Source organism: Phascolarctos cinereus, unplaced genomic scaffold (genome assembly GCF_003287225.1).
Source record: "Phascolarctos cinereus isolate Bilbo 61053 unplaced genomic scaffold, phaCin_HiC Scaffold_8;HRSCAF=390, whole genome shotgun sequence".
NCBI classification, from domain to species: Eukaryota; Metazoa; Chordata; class Mammalia; order Diprotodontia; family Phascolarctidae; genus Phascolarctos; species Phascolarctos cinereus.
This window is the reverse complement of record NW_027556291.1, coordinates 33,490,827-33,509,578: the sequence shown is the minus strand read 5'-3', so window position 1 is coordinate 33,509,578 and position 18,752 is coordinate 33,490,827.

Below are 18,752 nucleotides of genomic sequence, written 5' to 3'. Positions count from 1 at the left end.
CACTGGCCACTGTGCCTGATTCCTCAGATCAGCAACCTGTTCTTGCCACTCGGAGCCATGGTGTGAGCAAATATCCCTAAATGCTGGTTGACTGACCTGCCCAGTACCACTTCACCACACACCTTATGATGAGAGGAGAAAAAAAAAATCAGCTCATGTACCAACACCGATAAATTTTTAAGGGTGTGCATGAAAATGCTCCTAAGAAAATATTTGTTTTGTAGGCTATTTTTATTTTTAAAAAGAGGTTTTTAAAAACTGAGCTGGATAGTGATTTAATGTGGTTTTTAAAAATTGAAGTGGGGGGGAGAGAAAGCAATTTCAAATTTTTGTACCATTAGTGAGTGATCTATTTATTCTAAGATCTTTGGAATTTCTTTCGGTATTTCTGAGAGGTTAACTTGAAAAATTCTTCCTAACAGTTTCAGAAATGAGCAGGTAAGAATCTTTCCTGTCTCTAGATTTATTGCCAGGCTTGTGTGGCATCTCGTTAAGCATTTTCCGGAGGATATCAGCGATTACCCATTGGCTCCTCTTGTTCCCCACAGCACGTCTGCAGTCAGGGCTATGTGCACTGGAGAAGTTCTTCCTCCATTCTTCCCCATTCTCCTTGAAAAGCACAAGGTAACATTTGTTTTTCTTTTTCTTTCCTGAAAAACTCTGGGGTCTCACTTGTTCTTCCAGTCCCAAAGAGTTTCTGTTGATGGTTTCAGGATACTCAACACCCATTTAACCAAATTGGGTTGCATTGGGGCATTCTGATTTGCTCTGTAAAATGGAATTTGTTGCAATTTCTGCAACTCTCAGAGAACTGAACTCAAAGTCAGGAAGACCTGGGTTCAAGTCCTATCTCTGACACATACTGGCTTTATGACCTTGGGTAAGTCATTTAATTACCCTCTCTCAGTGTTCTAGGAATATTCTCCCAGACTGTGAATTGCAGAAAAGGTGTCAATCTGCGTTTGTAGAGGGAGATTCCTCCTCTGGGCTTTCTCTATACTAATGGAATCACTGGGTTTAATCCCTGGCCCTCCCAGTGAGCCCTCATGCAGTTGCCTTTTGGGAAAAGACTATTTCAGATATTTCATGGAGTCAAAACAGAAGACTTGCTTGAGTAACTCAGTAATGGGGCCACCCTTCTCTTAAGGTAAATTTAATATGCCTAACAGGCAAGGAATTTTGAGATATTTCTTGTGGAAAATAGAGATACCAAAAATAAGTAATAGTCCTGCTATGGGCAGGAACAGAATTTAGTCAGAAATTGCATACACAGTTTTATTTATTTAAAACTGAGCAGTATTTATTCATTTGGCCCATTACCAAGCTGAGGCTTTACTGTGGGCTGTAGTGAGATGGGAGGACAAGCATCTCATAGATCTTGTAGCTGTGAGATCTTTTGTACAGACCTATGGTACATAGGGATGATGTCCCACCAAACAAAGGACCTTGAGCTGATTATGGTGATAACCCCAAAGACAAGATGGTTTCCCAAGGACTTCACTTGTTCACTTGTGCTGCCCCGAAATGGTCATTCATTCACTCAACAAATATTTATTAAGAATCTGGTTTTTTTTATTTTTTAAAGTTTTGTTGATAATTTTTCTTTTGAATACCATAATCACTTCCCAATATACTTTCCTTCTGAACTCTCCCTTGTAGCAAAGAAAAACAGTTAAGCAAAACCAAACAACTAAATGACTCCATCTGGCAGTGTTTGACTCTGTTGAGAAGAGGGATGTGTGGTTCATCTTCTCTTCCCTGAGGACCAACATTGATCATTGCATTTAACCTGAATTTAGCTGAAGTTTTATATTCTTTCCATTTGTATCACTGCAGTTACTGTGTACATTGTTCTCTTTGTCTGTTTCATTCTCTGTTGGTTAAAACAGTTTTCCCTGAAATCTTCATAGTCTGAATTGCTTGTGACACAGTAGTCTATTAAATTCATATACAAAAATATGTCTGGCTATTCCCTAATCAATGGTCACCCACTTTTTCCATTTGGAGGCCCCTATTATGTAGTGAAATGTAGAGGCTATACCTGGATGTTCTCTCCTCTCTTAGTTTTCATGACTCTGCTTTTTCCTTGCTCTCCTGCCTGTCTGACAGTTTTTTTTTTCTGTTGCCTTTTCTGGAGTATCATCTATGTTCTGCCCACTAACCATGTGTCCCCCAAGCCTCCATCATAGGCCTTCCTCTTTTCTGTCTCTAAATCCTCTAGCCGTTATCTCATCAGCTTCCATGGATTCAGTTATTGTCTCTAAGTAGATCTGTATATATAGCCCTAGTCTACTTCCTGAGCTCCAGTCCCGAATCATTAACTTCCTATTGGACGTTGATGTGGTTTAGTGGATAAGGCACTCAGAATTGTGGAAGAACTGGGTTCAAATTGTGCCTTATATACTTAATAGAAGCCAGGAAGACCTGGGATCATACCTCATTACAGACACAGACACTTCCCCTCTCTTCTGCCTCAGTTTCCTTATCTGTAAAATGATTGTGTTGGACTTGATTGTATCTATGATCCCTTCCAGCTTTAAATTTATGATTCTGTGATATCTAGCTGGATGTCTTCTAGGCAACACAAACTCAGCATGTGTAAAACAGAGCTCATTATCTTTCCCCTCGTAAACCCATCCTTCCTTCAGACTTCCTTATTTCTGTTCCAGTCAATTAAGTTTGCAACCTTGGAGTCATCCTGAACTCTTACCCCTCCCTCATCCTGTTACCCAATTAGATTAATTTCCTAATCTCTCCTGTGTTACCTTCACAACATCTCTTCGATCTCTTTTCTTTGTTCTACTCTTAAAGCCACCACCCTACTTCAGATTCTTGTCACTTCCCCCCTCCCCCAACTATTGGAGCAGCATCCTACTTGCAATCCTGATAAATACTACTGCTACTGCTGCTGCTGCTGCTGCTGCTACTGCTCCTGGGCAAGTCCTTTAACCTCTCTGAGTGTCTTCTGTGGTCAAATGGGGATAATTATGGCAGCTACTTAACAAGGTTGTCGTGAGGAGCAGAAGAGATATATGCAAAGCACTGTATCACTGTTAGCTAATATTGTGAGAAATGGAGTATAGTAAGGAGACCAATGTTTTAGGAATAGTAATCTCAATCTTTAAGATGTAGGTAAAGCATTTATTGAGTGCTTACTATTTATCAGGCATTGTGCTCAGGGCTAGGGATGCAAATATAAGCAAGCCTGCCCCTGCCCTCAAGGAGCTTTCATTCTAATGGGGAAAGGCAGCATAAAGGGGAGCTGGAAAGGGGAGGAGGAGGATGGGGGCCGAGGGAGGCAGGGTACTCACTGTGGCATGGTATGTAGCTGGCCTGCAAATGGATTGGAGGAGAGAAGGAAAGGTCTAGAAGACAGTGTGGTAATCAGTAATGTCCTTGGATCAAGTGATAAGGATGTGAACTAGGGTGGTAAGGAGAGAAAGTTTGCAATATCTGTGTACCAGGACACAAAAAAATGGATGAGAGGATTGTCGAGAGGCATCAAAGGCCCCTTTCGGTCTGAATTTCTAATGGGCCACGGTCTGCATGGTTCTGTAATTTTTCCTAGGCAAAGGTTCCTTAGTGATATACGAATCATTCTTTGGAGGACATTTTCCTTCTAGTGACAGATACTGGGCAAGGATTGTCTTTCTCCGTGCTCTCCACTAGAAAATGGGCAGCTGTGGAAACAGCTTTATAAAACCCTAAAGCGAAATTTTCCTGGGAATAGGGAGAGGGCATTGCAGGTTTAAAAAAACAATGAGGTGGTTAGACTTGATTTTGTCTGCCTGCAGTGTCTGGTTAGGGCATCCTGAGCTCCTGTTGGCCTTGGGGGAAGTGGTTAGCTCCTTGTACCAGATGAGACAAGGTAAGTGCCTTGGGGCCTGAGAAGAACAGTTAGACTCTTTGCTGCTGGAGAAATAATCCTGGGAGGGGAAAATGTGGCATGTCTTGGAAGAGTTCCCCTTTGCAGAGAACAGCTAGGCAGCCTGGTGATTTGACAGACAAAGATAAAGGCAGTTCCGGAGAGAGCTGGAATGAGATCATTTGGATAGGTTCCTGAGACACCCTTCACACAATAAAGATGCTTATGGTGCTGTATCTGCCCATTCCCACAATCTGGATCTTGGGAGAAAAAAGCCGTGTATTTTATCTGTGATTCCTTCCAATACCCTTTAGTGTGTGGTCATCAACAGCTACAGTGCTTGACTTCTAAAGGTAGTAGGAAAAGAAGTTAGAACCTCTAGGTAGGGATTTTAATGCTTCAAGCATTGTTGGAGCATAGATGCATGTGCCTTCTCTCTCTCTCTCTCTCTCTCTCTCTCTCTCTCTCTCTCTTCTCTCTCTCTCTCTCTCTCTCTCTCTCTCTCTCTCTCTTCTCTCTCTCTCTCTCTCTCTCTCTCTTTTAATTAATGGGGCAATGGGGTTAAGTAACTTACCCAAGGTCACACAGCTGGTGAGTGTTAGGTGTCTGAGGCTGGAGCTCTATTCACTGTGCCACCTAGATGCCCCACATTTGCCTTCTCTTAAGGGACTTTATAGAAGGCAGTTGAGATATGATGGAAAGAACGTTCACCAGCTCTGGAGTTAGGGGACCAGGGGTCCAATACAACCTTTGACATTTATGCTGAATAATAACTTGGGCAAGTTACTTAGGATGGTCGATCCATCTGAAGGTGGATGACCTCAGCGGCCATCACATCCAGCCTTCTTTTCTTACAGAGGAGGAAACAGACATAGAAAGGTTAAGTAACCTGCCCAAGGTCACACAGTAAGTGTTTATGGTGGAATTTGAATCCATGTTTTCCTGACTCCAAATTCAGTGTCCTCTCCACTAATTCCCCTGGGCCTCAGTTTCTTCTTCTATAAAATAAGGAAAATGAAGGGGTTAGACTAAATGGCTTCTGAGGTTTTTTCTAGCTCTAGGTCCATAACACTTCTAGTGTTTTGGGATTTTTTTTTTTTTTGGCGAGACAATTGGGGTTAAGTGACTTACCTAGGGGTCATACAGCTAGTAAGTGTCAAGTGTGTGATCGAGCCCAAATTTGAACTCAAGTCCTCCTTTCTCCAAGGCCAGAGCTCTATCCACTGCCGCCTAGCTGCCCCAAGGGCTTTTTTTTTTTTTAAAGTCAAATGGACTCTTTGCTCTTAGGACTTTCTTTTATTTTGGCTTTTTTACTGCAGTCAGCATAGAGGGTCACTGTTCTGACTTTCCTAGAATGGTTTGAATCCATAGCAGTGGAATATTAGAATAAGTTTCTTTAGTTTCTCAGTGTTTTTTTATGTTTCTCTTTTGAAAGACTAGATTAAGTAAGGGGAGTATGTAGGGGGGTGTTGATGGTTCCTCTGTGCTGTTGTCATTACCCGGAAGGGATGGTTCTAAATCTGTGAGCCTATGATGTTGACATTTTTCTATTTTGTGAACATTACTCTCAGGCCCTCCTGCAGACATCTCAGTAGAAAATAAGTCAGTGTGTTAGAAACAGGAAGGGTGCCCAGCAACTGACAGTAGACAGGAGAAACAAAGGCATTATAAAAGGGCGAATTAGCTCTAATCACCTCAGTAGCCCCTAAATGTGTCGCTGTTATGGCATCGTACAATAAGCGATGCTTATGATGATAATGGAATCCACAAAATTACTTTCTGTACATTCAGAGATGTGCTAGGAAAGGTTTACCAACTGGCTCTCTGGAAAAAAAAAACAAACCCTGTTCATGGCATACTTTAAGTAACATTTTCTCCATCACATTCTTAAGTCTAGGCAATCAACAAAACACTAAATCAAGGCCCGATTCTTAGCATTTGCCAATTTCTGAGGTGAAAATGCTCACACTGAAAATTGAGCAATAGGCTTGAGCAGGTGAAAGCTGACTCTGGCATCCTCCTGCCCACATTTTACTTTGTCTGATCAATTCTTCCTCCTTTTGTCTCATTGTGGTGTGAAGGTGACTTTGGATTTCCTGAGGGACGTGCTGGCAGAGCGTGAGCCCCAAGCTAGAATGCCTCCATGTCTACATGGACCTGAAGATATACTATGTTTTGTCACGTAAGGGCAATTCTAGATAAATGGAGAGACATCATTGGAGGAATGGCCAGCAGATAATGAACTTTTTCACCCCCAACTCACAAAGACCATCTCTTAAGGCTCAGAGGGGCTTCCGTATGTGTGGTGGTAGAGGGGAGTACTAACACTGAGGAAATCCTTGTTGCTTAAAGTATCAAAATGGGTTCTCTTTACTAGGGCAGGGAGATGTGAGATACCCCCACAAGCTTATTTCCATTGTTGGCATGGTTTTAGCACTTAAATTGGTCTAGAAAATCTGTACATGTGTAATACCTTGTTCCCTAAAGGATCAGATAAATGAGGTGTTACCATATATTTCTTTTCCGTTTTTTCTGATTGGTTTAATCATTTGACTTGATCTCATCTGTCTCTTTCAAACATTCACTGTTCTTTGAATATTCAGCATAGGAATAACTCTGCTCAACTTTAGTTTACAAATCCATAACTTTTTAGGGCTCATCTGTGTGCATGTACTAGCAAAAAAAGCCCCATTTCAGGTTTAGGGCTTTCCCTCTCCTTGACTGGACAGATTTTCTCTATCCTCCTTTCTTTTGCCTTTGGCGATGATTTTCTCCCAGGACACTACCTTCTTGGCTGTCTTCTGTACATTACCTCTGGCCGATAGGGAGTGCCTTGCAATGAGAACTCAGCTCGGGCCTTCCCTATGGTAATCAAATGTGTCATCTCAGGCACACATTCAGTTTCCATAAAGCTAGCAAAGGATGCCCTGTGCTTCATCTCCAGCCCTAGCTCCCTCTCTAGTAATTCACGAAGCACTGCAGATTCCTTACTAAGAAACCTTGTCTGAATGTTCCCATTGTCTTTGCCTGAAAACAAATGAGAAAAGAAAGGGTTCTCTTGAAAGGTCTATTAGGTAAAGAGATTTATGTAAACGTGAACAGAACATAATTTGGGAAGTGATATTCTTCTTCACAGTTTAGGCATCTTTACGTGGAATTAACTTGCTCTAACCCAAATAGGGGAGGTGATAGTCTTAGATGACATTAACAAATTGTATCTCAGGAACCTGAAATTGACTTAATTTACATTCTGTTTATTTCCTCATTTATTTGACCTTTTTCTTTCGCACATTTTAAGATTTTTTTTTTAGGTTGTAGCTTATCGTATTTCCTTTTTTGTTTCCTTTTCTCATCAGGATGGCAGATTTCTAGAAGCTGCTTTCCGCTGCCTGCCATCTCCCACCTAGGTCAGAGGATAGCTGATTGCCATTTGTTTCTGAAAGCCCTCAAGAGGTAGATTGGATTTAGAGACCCCCATAGTCAGCTTCAGTGGATTCAGAAGCATCTGAATCATCATTGAATATTTATTAAGCACCTACTATGTGCCAGGCAATATGCTAGGTTCTGGGGCTTACAAAAACAAATGAAAATAATCCTTCCTCTCAATGGATTTACATTCTGAGGTGGGGGCCAGGGGTGGGAGGCAATGAGTACATACATGAATATAAAAGGAATAAATAGAAAGGAATTCAAAGTAGTTAAATACAAGGTATTTGGAGGGAGAGAATCCGTAGTTGGGCAGAATCAAGAAAGGCTTCATGTCAAAGATGGGACCTGAGCTGCGGCTTGAAGGTTGAGAGGAAGGTGGAGATGAGGAGGAACCATATGGCATCGAGGATGGCCATTACCAAGGCATGGAGAGAGACATGAGGAGGAGAGAGGAGGCCTGCTTGGCTAGATGGCAGAGTGTGGGAGAGGGACCTAAGTTCAGTCAGGCTGGAAAGGGAGTTTGGGGCCAGATTGCAAAGGGTTTTAAAAGCTTAACAGGGGAATTTTTAGTTTATCCTAGAGGCAATAGGGAGCCGCAGTACTTTATTGAGTAAATGAATGATATGGTCACATTTGTGGCTAAGGAAAATGGCCTTGGCGGCTATATGGAGGCTAGATTGGAAAGATGAGAGGCTTGAAGCAGGCACTCAATCTTGAAACTTTTATGAAAATGAAAACCGAGAGTTGATTAGGTCCTGAAATAAGGTGGTTTTCTCATTTACAAAATGAGAGGATTGGGTTTTGTGATCTCTGAGGTGCCTTTTAACTTTAAAGCTCTGATCCTGTGATCTCTATGCAGCCCAAGATCTAATATTTTTTCCCCCTGGCTACTATACAATATCATTGTCTTACATCAAGCAGTAAAACTCCCATATTTTTTTTCAGACAAACTCCTATCTAGCTGTGCCATCAGCTTCCATGTTGACATTTCTTCCCATCATGTACCTGTGAAAGTAATTGTTTTGAACCTCAGTATAAGACTTTTTATTTGTCTCCATCAAATTTTATCTTATGGGATTCAGCCCTAACTTTTATCCTGTCAAGATCTCTTTGAAACCTGATTCACTTTATGTTTTAGCCACCTCCCCTAGCTTTGTGTACTGGGCAAATTTGATAGGTGTGCCATCAGTGCTTTTATCTGAGTCATTGAGGAAAGTGATCAACATCACAGGACCAAGCACAGAGCCCTGGGACACTCCATGGGAGAGCTTCCTCAGACCATTATGAGTGACAACTCTTTGGGTCCAGCCATTCAGCCAGCTTGGAATCTATGCAATTGTCCTTTCTATTGTCCTTCATATTTCCATCTCAGCCAGAACAATAGCATGTGAGACTCAGTCATACGTTTGGATGATGCCTAAATCTATAGCATTTCCTTGATTCTAGTCTCAAAACCCTGTTAAGAAAGGAAATAGTTGCACAGTGGATAAAGCTCCGGCCTTGGTGTCAGGAGGACCTGAGTTCAAATCGGGCCTCAGACACTTGACACTTACTAGCTGTATGACCTTGGGCAAAGTCACTTAACCCCAATTGCCTCACTCCCCACCCAAAAAAGATAATGGTTGATACTAATCAATCAACATTTATTAAGCATTTACTGTGTGTCTGGCACTATGCTAAGCACCAGGAATACAAAAAGAGGCAAAAGATATCCCCTGCCCTCAAGGAGCTTACAATCAAATGGGGCAGATAAGATGCAAACAAATATATACAAAGCAAGTTATATACAGGATAAAAAGGAAATAATTAACAGAGGGAAGACAGTAAAATGAAGAGGGGTTGAGGAAGGCTTTCATTAAAATATGGGATTTTAGTTGGGTCTTAAAGGAAACCAATGAGGTCAGCAGTCAGGGCAGAGGAAGGAGAATGTTTCAGGCATGGAGGATAGCCAGAGAAAATGCCTGGAGCCAAGAGATGGAGTATCTTGATTGTTAAAACAGCCATGAGACCAGTGTTACTGGACCAAAGAGTACATGTGACAGAGTAAGGTGTAAGTAAGGTAGGAGGGGCCACCTGGGCCAGTGCCAATTCTGTGCCTCCAAGTGTCTGAGGAAGTTAATTTATTTAGCTTTGGAACTCCCAGTCCTGAGTTGGAACCATCTTGACTGGTGACTGAGTTAGTGTAAACTTTTCTAAAGCCCACTCTATCTACCTGGCCTCAGGCAACAGACCATGCTTTCCATCCCTCATAGCAGGTTCCATATGTTCTCTTCTGCCTTCTTGTATTCTTCCTCACCCCCATCCCCACTCACCCCAGATTTTCCATCTGTTACTCTAGGAACACTGATCAAATCAATACTACTATCAATTTTGGAGTGGGCAAGTCTAAAAGATGTGTCATTGACAGCCCTGTGACTCCCCAGAACAAAATTTCCTTCTCTGGAGAACATTTTCTCTATCTAGTCTTCCTCTCTCAGTACATAAACTCCTTAAGGAGAAAGACTGTTTGACTTTTTGTATGTCTATTCCTAGCGCATAGCATATGGTAAGCATTTAGTAAATACTTTTTCATTCATTCATTCATTCATTCATTCATTCATTCATTCATTCATTCCATATTTAGAATCTCCCTACTTCTGCACCAAAGAGATGTGTTCTGATCTCTTCTTTGGGGCAAGCTTGTGACCTGTTCTCAGTGAAGCTATGCTAGCTCTTTGTGATGACCACTTCCTTCTCTTTGTTAACTAACTATCCCTTTGGTAATAGGTGATAGAATTTTGCAAGACATCAAAATCAGAGCCACTGGTCTATAGTTTGCTGACACTGGTTTCCTCTCATTTTTTTGAAAATGGAGATGATGTTTGTCCCTCTCCAGTCCTGCTAGAGCTCATCCTCTTATCTTTGATCTGCTTAAGGTTCCAGTTGTTTACCACCTATATCTCCCTGCTTTTTTGTTCCTTTTTAAAAAATTGATTTACTTATTTTTAAAAATTAATGAAAAATATTTTAAAAAATAAGCATGATTATATTTTTCTGCTTCCCACTTCCCTCTCCCTACTGCAAAAAATATTCATAGTCAAGCAAATAAATTCTTATACTAGCTACGTGTGAAACTCTGTCTCAAAACAACCTTTTTCAAATTTATACAAGCCATTCTCTAACTGATAAATGGTCAAATATATGGACAGATAGTTTTTAGAAGAATAAATCCAGGTTATCAATAGACATGTGAAAAAATGCTCCAGATCATTATTAATTATAGAAATGCAAATTGAAGCAACTCTTAGGTTCCACCCCCATACCCAATAGATTGGTGAAGCTGACAGAGGAAAATGACTAATATCTGCACATTTTTTCAGTTGTCTAAGATGGAGTTCATCTGGATCAGGTGACTCAAGTTCACCAAGGGCAGCTACATCCATTCTTCTAGTATCCTTAATTATCTTGGGTACCAGCCCCCTTTTACAGCCATCTTGCCTGTCCTTTTCTTTCTTTCTTTCTTTTTTTTTTTTTGGTCTAGGCAATGGGGTTAAGTGACTTGCCCAGGGTCACACAGCTAGTGTTACGTGTCTGAGGCTGGATTTGAACTCAGGTCCTCCTGAATCCAGGACCGGTGCTCTATCTACCGTGCCACCTACCTGCCCCCTTGCCTGTCCTTTTCAACATTTTAGCTCTCCAGCTTTCCATCTTCATCATCTTTTATCAGCATACCATCTATGTCTTTATCCAAATCATTGATAAAAATGTTGAACAGCAGGGAGAGCAAACCCAGATCCCTGAGGCACTCCACTAGAGACCTCTTTCCAGGTTGACAGCAAATGATTAATAACTACTCTTTGAGTCAAGCCATTCAACCAGATTTGAAAGCAGTTTGCCCATATTATCTCGTAGCTGACAAGAATTCCATAAGAAACTTGACCTGGGGGAATTGGGAGGGGAGGCAGTGCAAATCCCTCATTTCACAAATGGAAACAGGCACTTTTCTTGCCTTATCCATCTATAAGAATGGTGAAAATTACCCTGAAGATTATGGGCCAGATAAATAAAGTCTTTTTCTTGACGTCTCCTCTCTGAAAGTGGGGAGGGCTAGGCTATCAGGGGCCCAGTAGATACACAGCTGTGGAAAGGTGACAGCTTTCCATGGAACTGCAGTAATCTGGTTTATTTTGCTGCCCTCTTGACCAATAGAAAAATTCTCTTACCCCCCATCTCTTTGTCCCTTTTCCTCATGATGGTGAGGAACTGCAATAGTTCGTATCCTGGATTAGATTGGGGTAGATGAGGACACTGCCTGTCTGCCCAGACTGCTTGGGAACCGACCTTGGCTCAGGACGATGCTACATTAGAATCCCAATGGATTCCTATACGTTGGCGCAGTGGAGGTGGCGCAGTGGATAGAGTGCTGGCCCTGGAATCAGGAGGACCTGAGTTCAAATCCAGCCTCAGACACTTACTAGGCTGTGTGACCCTGAACAAGTCACTTCACCCTGTTTGCCTCAGTTTCCTCATCTGTAAAATGAACTGGAGAAGGAAATGGCAAACCACTCTAGTGTCTTTGCCAAGAAAATCCCAAATGGGGTCATGAAGAGTCAGATGTGATTGAAACAAAGTAACAAAAACCCAAGGCTTAAATGCACATTCCTCAGGCCCAAGATTTGAGGTCTTCCTGTATTTTCCAAGCTGGAGCATATGTCCATTTAGTCTCTGAATATTAGAGCTCTTCTGCTATTTTCGCCTTGTCATATCAAATTTCCTGACTGTTTCTTGCAGCCCTACAAGACCCTTCCCTGGGCCTAGAGTTTTCTCACTTTGCTTATGACACTGTTTGTTTTCAAAGTTATTTGCTTAATATTTTGCTTCTTCTTTGGGAGCTAAGCAAGCTCATGCCATGCTTAACCTTGATTGGCTCCAGGGCTCTTTCTGGATGTGTGTTTAGGTGGGAGCACAAAGCCATTTTCACAAGGCAGGTCATTTCAGTCTGGGCATCTTATTTTAGAAATTTCAAGGTGGCTTTGTAAAAAAAAATTTAAATTTAATAGTATTATTTTTTCAATTAATAGACATTTATTTTCTCATCCTCTCACCTCCTCCACCCAACTGAACAACAACAAGAAAGAAATCTGAAGTCCTTGTAACAAATATGTATAGTCGAACAAAGCAAATTCTCCAGTTGGCCATGTCTGAGAATGGATGCATTGTGGGCCTTTTGCCTCTCTGGCTCAGCCCTCTGTGGGCACGTCTTTGTGTGCTTTCCCGTCTTCTTTGTCTGTGTAGTGGATTGTTGGCCACGGAGTCAAAAGACCAGAGTTCAAATTATGTAGTTTCTGCGTAACCTTAAACAAGTCACTTTCCTTTTGAGCTTGTTCCCTTTATCATCAAAAAATGAGAGTAACACTCGTTCTTCAGATCTCCCAGGGTCATTATGAGAATCTAATGAGACCATGGATGTCAGCTGTTCTGAAAACTGCAAGGTACTGTACAGTATAAGCTATTTTTCTGCTAATATTTGGAGAGGGCTCTGGCTGTGGTTTCTTATTCTCTCAGGTTCTTTTAAAATGTAGTTGTAACTAAATTTCTGGGACCAAACCAACAGAGGCAAAATGATTTGTTGCTCCCTGTTGCATTGCTGGACTTGTTTCACATAATGGCCTGGTGATGTGAATGAAATCAGGGGGCCTTGGAAGGACGATTTTCCTGGTATGTCCTCTCTGTACCAATCAGCTCCGTTTCAAATTTCTTGAGATTCAGTCAGTTCCCTGAGACTCCTTCTCAATTTTCAGAAATACCATTGTCCTCCAGAAGAACCTTCAGACTGGGAGGAAAGGTCATAGTCTAGGGCATTTGTCAGTGGAAAGCAGCATCTTGCAGCCCCTGGAAAGAAGCACAAAGAGGCCAGATTTTTTTAAAAGCATCCCCAAACTCCTACTTTTCCTGATGGAAGGAAATTCATAGCAGATTCAGCATCAATATAGGTTTTGTAAGACTTATTTATTTTTCCTAGCGACTTGGTATGACGATTTTCCCTCTATTTTTTTTCTTTTCTGTATAGTTTCTTCTTGAACTTTGTCCAGTTTCTGACATTAGAATCAGAGTTCTATACTCATTGTCTCACATCCCATTCATTTCTCAGTCCGTTGCAATCTGGCTTCTGACCTTAGCTCTCTGAGGTGACCAGCTTCCTCTTAAATACCAAGTCCAGTGACCTTTTTTCATTCCTCATTCATCTTGACCTCCCTGCAGCTTTTGACACTGCTGCCCACCCCTTCCTCCTGGATTCTTTCTGATGGAATGCTTGAAAAAGCTCTTACTTTCGTATGTACCATGTGTTAGGCACTGTGCTAAGTACCAAGGATACAGATATGACAGAGCTAGTCCTTGCCTTCATGGGGTTTTTATTCTAATGGGGAAAAGAAGGCATATAGGAGAGTGATAGCTAGGGAAGAGGAAAGTCACAGGGACAGTGAGGGGAGTCAAAGGGCAACCCAGTGATACATCCATTACAGAAGCGATGGTGTGATGTGATGATGGTTCCCAGAGCAAGACAGGGATTGGTTGGGAGCGGGGAAGGGGCAGAGCATGAGATGGGCTGGTTAGATGTAGTGAGCTTTCACCAATCATGATGGCCACAAGGATGGGCCTGGAGACCTGGTTGGAATGGGGAACCTCAGGAAGCAGGGCAGTAGACCAGAAAGATTCTCCTTTGGTGATATCCCTCTCTCCTAGTCCTCCCCCTTCTTGACTGAGTGTTTCTTCTAAATCTCCTGTGTGGGATCACCATCCATGCCTGCTCCATAACCCCAGTTCTCTGACCTGAGCCTTCTTATCTTCTCCCTCTCCCTCTCTCGGTGATCTTAGTTCTTATGGCTTTCAGTATCATCTCTCAACAGATCACTTCCAGATCAGTAACTAGCCTTAATCTCTGTCTTGAACCCAAGGCTTGATGGCCTCCTGGTAACATCATAACATCACCACCAGCAACCCCATAGCTGTCTCAAAATTCAGCATGTCCAACATGAATTCATTTTCTTCCCTGTTCCTCTCCCACTCCTCCCTCAAACTTCTCCATTTCTTTGGTGGATACCACCATCTTTCCCGTTACTCAGATTCTACAATTTGGAGTTAGCCTCTATTTTTCCTTTTTCCTCACATGTCCCTAACATATCCAGTCTTTTCCTAAGATTTGTTTATTCTGCCTCCATAAAATCCATCTCCTTGTCTCCCTTCACGTGACCCTCATCATCTCTCACCTACAAAGTTTTTCAAAAAATATTATTGATGTCTTTTTTGTTATTGTTGTTGCTGGAATCTCTAAATATATTTATCCCTCCCCCACAAGCCATCCCTTATAACAAAGAATGAAAAAAGAAAGAGGGGAAAAATCAATTCTTCAAAACTAACAATATTTCAACTGAGTCTGAGAGTATCTACAATATTCTATACCCATAATTCCTAACCTCTATAAGGAAGACAAGGAGGTGTATTTTTCTGTCTTTTCTCCAGGGTTAAATTTGGTTATTAGAATTATAGAGCATTTGAGGGGTTTTTTTTTATTTTCATGTGCGTTTTTATAGTCCTCTGTACCTCTGTGTGTATACCAACATATACATGCGTGTATGTATACATACATACATATACACATACATACACATACAAATAATTTTTCTGGTTCTACTTGCTTTACTGTGTCACTTCATAGAAGTCTTTCATGTTACTGAATTCTTCATGTCTATTTCTTTTTAAAAATACATTTTATTGCTATCTTTTGTTTTTATGTCACCTAAATTTCTTTCTGCTTCTCATCTTCCCAAAGAGCCATCCCCTATAACAAAGAAATTTTTTTAAGAGAAAGATTAGAGAATTAGCAAAACTGATTGATACATGGGAAAAAAGTTGACAATATATTATGTTTTCCACACCTGTGAACCTCCCTCTTTTTCAAAAGAGTTGGGGGAGGTATATTCTCATCTCTCTTCTTTGGGACCAAGGTTTAAAAATTTTTTTTACATGTTTGCAGCATGAATTTTAGATTGTTTTGTGGTTCTTTATATTATTATAGTCATTAGGTTTATTGTTTTCTTGGCTCTTCACTTTGCACCAGTTCAGGTAAGTCTTACCATGTTTCTCTGTATTCATCATAGTCACTGTTGCCTATAGTTCAGTAATATTCCATTTCATTCACATATCACAATATGTTTAGCCATGCCCCAATGAATGTGCATCATATACTTTGTTTTCAATTCTTTCCTCCTACAAAGTGTTGCTATGAAAATGCTGATACAAATAGGGTCTTACTTTTTAATCTTTCTTTTTACTTCCTTGGAGTATATGTTTAGTAGTGGCAGAATCTCTGGGTCAAAGGGTTTGAGCCTTTTAGTCATTTTTTAGTGTATTTCCAACTTGTTTTGCAAACTAGTTGGAGCAATTCACAACTCTAGCAATGGTGTATTAATGTGTCCTGTCTTTCCACAATCTTCCCAACATCAGTTATTTCTGTCTTCTGTCATCTTTACCAATTTTCTGGATGTGAAATGAAACCTCAGAGTACTTTAGCTCCACGTGTCCACACGAATAACATGCAGCAAAGCTTCATGTGCTTGTTAGTGGTTTGCAATTCTGTTGTTGAAAACTGTTCTTATCATTTGATCAGTGGAGAATGGCTTTGGACTTGAATATTTGTGTTACTTCCCTATATAATTTGGATATGAGAACCCTAACAGTGATATTTGATGTAAAGATTTTTCCCATTAAAAAGTTTTCCTTCTTGTCCCAGCTGTATTGATATATGTGTACGCACAAAAGCTTTTCAGTTTCATCGAATTGATCTGATCTGTTTGGTTTTCTTGATCTCCTGTATCCCTCATTTGGTTAACAATTCTTGCCCAATCATAATGTGAAAGGGACCTGATCTAGTTCTCTTTTAATTTTTATTTAATGAGAGCATCTTTAGTATTCAAGTTTCCTGTTCATTTTTATCTTATTATAGTGTATGGTGCAAGATGTTGGTCTCAATCTAATTTCTCTCAAACTTTGTTCCAGTTTTTCCAGCATTTCTTGTTCACTAGCTAGTTTTTTCCCTAAGTAACTTACAATTTTAGACTTATCAAACACTACGTTATTGAGTTCAATTGTTTCTGATTCTTCCTTGTCTAGTCTGTTTCACTGGTTTACTTTTCTGTTTTTTTTTAAACCACTGCTAGGAAGTTTTGATGATTATTTCTTTATAATTTAACGTGAGGTCCAGGAACGCTATTTGCTTTCGTTTCTGTGTGTTTTGTTCTCGTCATTTCCCTTGAGATGCTAAACCTTTTGTTCCTCCAAATGATTTTTGTTATTTGTCTGACTTTATGGGTTATCCCCTTGGTAGTTTGCTATAGTACTAAATCTGTAAATTAATTTAGGCAGTATCATTATTTTAATTATATTTGCATGGCCCAGCCATGGCCAACGAAGAACTATCCATTTATTTAAGTGACGCTTTATTGCTTTAAAGACTGTTATGTAATAGTATTTATATATGTCTTGAGTTGATCTTGGCAGATTGACTCCCAGATATTTCAAGCATTTTCTGATTGTTGTAAATGGAATTTCCTTTTCCGTTATTTCTGCCCTGGAGTTTGATGTTGCTATATAGTAATGCTGACTTTTTATTGATATATTGCATATCTAACTACTTTACTGAAGCTAATAATTTTCTCCAGTTAGTTGAGTCTATGGTTTTCTTTTTTGTCCCCTTTATTTTCTTGCTATTTTAAAAATTCTGTATTGAGAGAGAGGGAGGAGGGAGCAAGAGGGAAAAAGAGGGAGAGAGACAGAGAGAGAGACAGAGAGACAGAGAGAGAGAAAACATGTTTCCATACATATAGCAGAAGCCAAAAAGAGATTCAGTATGAAACTGAATCTCCATTTCCTATTGTTTGCTTTTAAAAAAGGTAAACAATAAAATCTAACTTTTACTTTCAAAACTGTCCTGCTAGTATGTGCTTCCTTCTGAACTTCCCTCTGTTTTCTTCTGTACATTTAAGTAAGTGCTCTTTACTTCATTCTGCTAGTCCCATGACCCCTCTGGCTCAACCAAGTTGATCACAACAATTCCCCCGTGACTTTTTACAACTGCCCATCCCCTTCCCTCTCCCTCTCACATGACTTTTTACATTTGGAAAACTTGAAAGCCATTAGTTTGATCCTTCCCATTTCTGTAGCTCTTTAAGGTTTATGGTTAACTCTTCTTGAGAGATTATTATAAATAATACCAAAGCTGCCTTCACTTCCTGGGATGTGAAGAAAGCACTTTGTAAACCATAAACACATTCCATTGGAGTTAACTGTAAACCTTAAAAAGCTATAAAAATGGGGACGTCACATTGATGGCTTTCAAAATATACAAAGTCATGTGAGGAAGAGGGGGAAGGAAATGGGCAGTTGTAAAATCATTTTACACATAGGTAAGGAGGGGGTGGGGTGGGGGAAACTTGAATTCAACCAACAACAAGGAAACATTTCTTAAGCGCTTACTATGTGTAAAGGATACAGAAACAAAAATGAAATACAGTAAAAGAAATACAAATAAAATACAAAGACAAAAATAAAATGCAATGAAATTAAAAGTCTTTGTCCTTGCAAAGTTTACATTCTGCTCAAGCAGCAGATATACAGATTAGTACAGAAATGGGGAACCTGCGGCCTCAGGGCCACATGTGGCCCTCGAGGGCTGCACTTGAGGACCTAGAGGGCTACATGTGGCCTTGAGGCTCAAAGTTCCCCACCCCTGGATTAGTAAATACCAGGTGGTTTAAGGTGGAAGAGGAACAGTACCATCTGAGGTAGAAGAAATGAGGGAGTGGTTGGTATCACCAAAGCACACTTGAACCCAGGTCATCTGATTTCTAGTCTATTCCTCTTACTATCATGTGCCAGATGCTGGGCTTATTCTGAGTTTTTGTTCTGGACTTGAAAAGAAAAGCAACTCAATGACTTGAGAAGCATGTTAGTATTTCTTATTAGAACAAACATTTGATCTTGCCGAAGACGAGACTTAATTGAGGCTTTTGGAATGGCTGCAGTTGGCCCTTTAGCATTTCATCATTCAAGTTACCTGTTTATGTGAGAGTGGGAGGGCTCCAGTGAGTTGTAATTACTGGGTACAGAGCTCTGAATATATGGCCCCTTACTCATGAGGACCTCAACATCTAGTTGGCGAGATAATATGTGTACGTGCAAAAGACACAGAGCCAAGTTCAAATTGCCACATGTCAAAATCCCATTAACTGGAGGGAGGTTAATCTGAATGGGAGATTTTTTTAATGTAGTTTTTGGTTTACATGGTAGCTACAACTAGAGTAGCAAAGTATTACCCAAGAAGGTCCCTAGGGCACTTACTTTAATGAAAGAAAACAGGAAGCATGGTTTATAATAGGTAGATTACTTATTTTTGTGTATATAGGCATTTTTCATGGGCTTG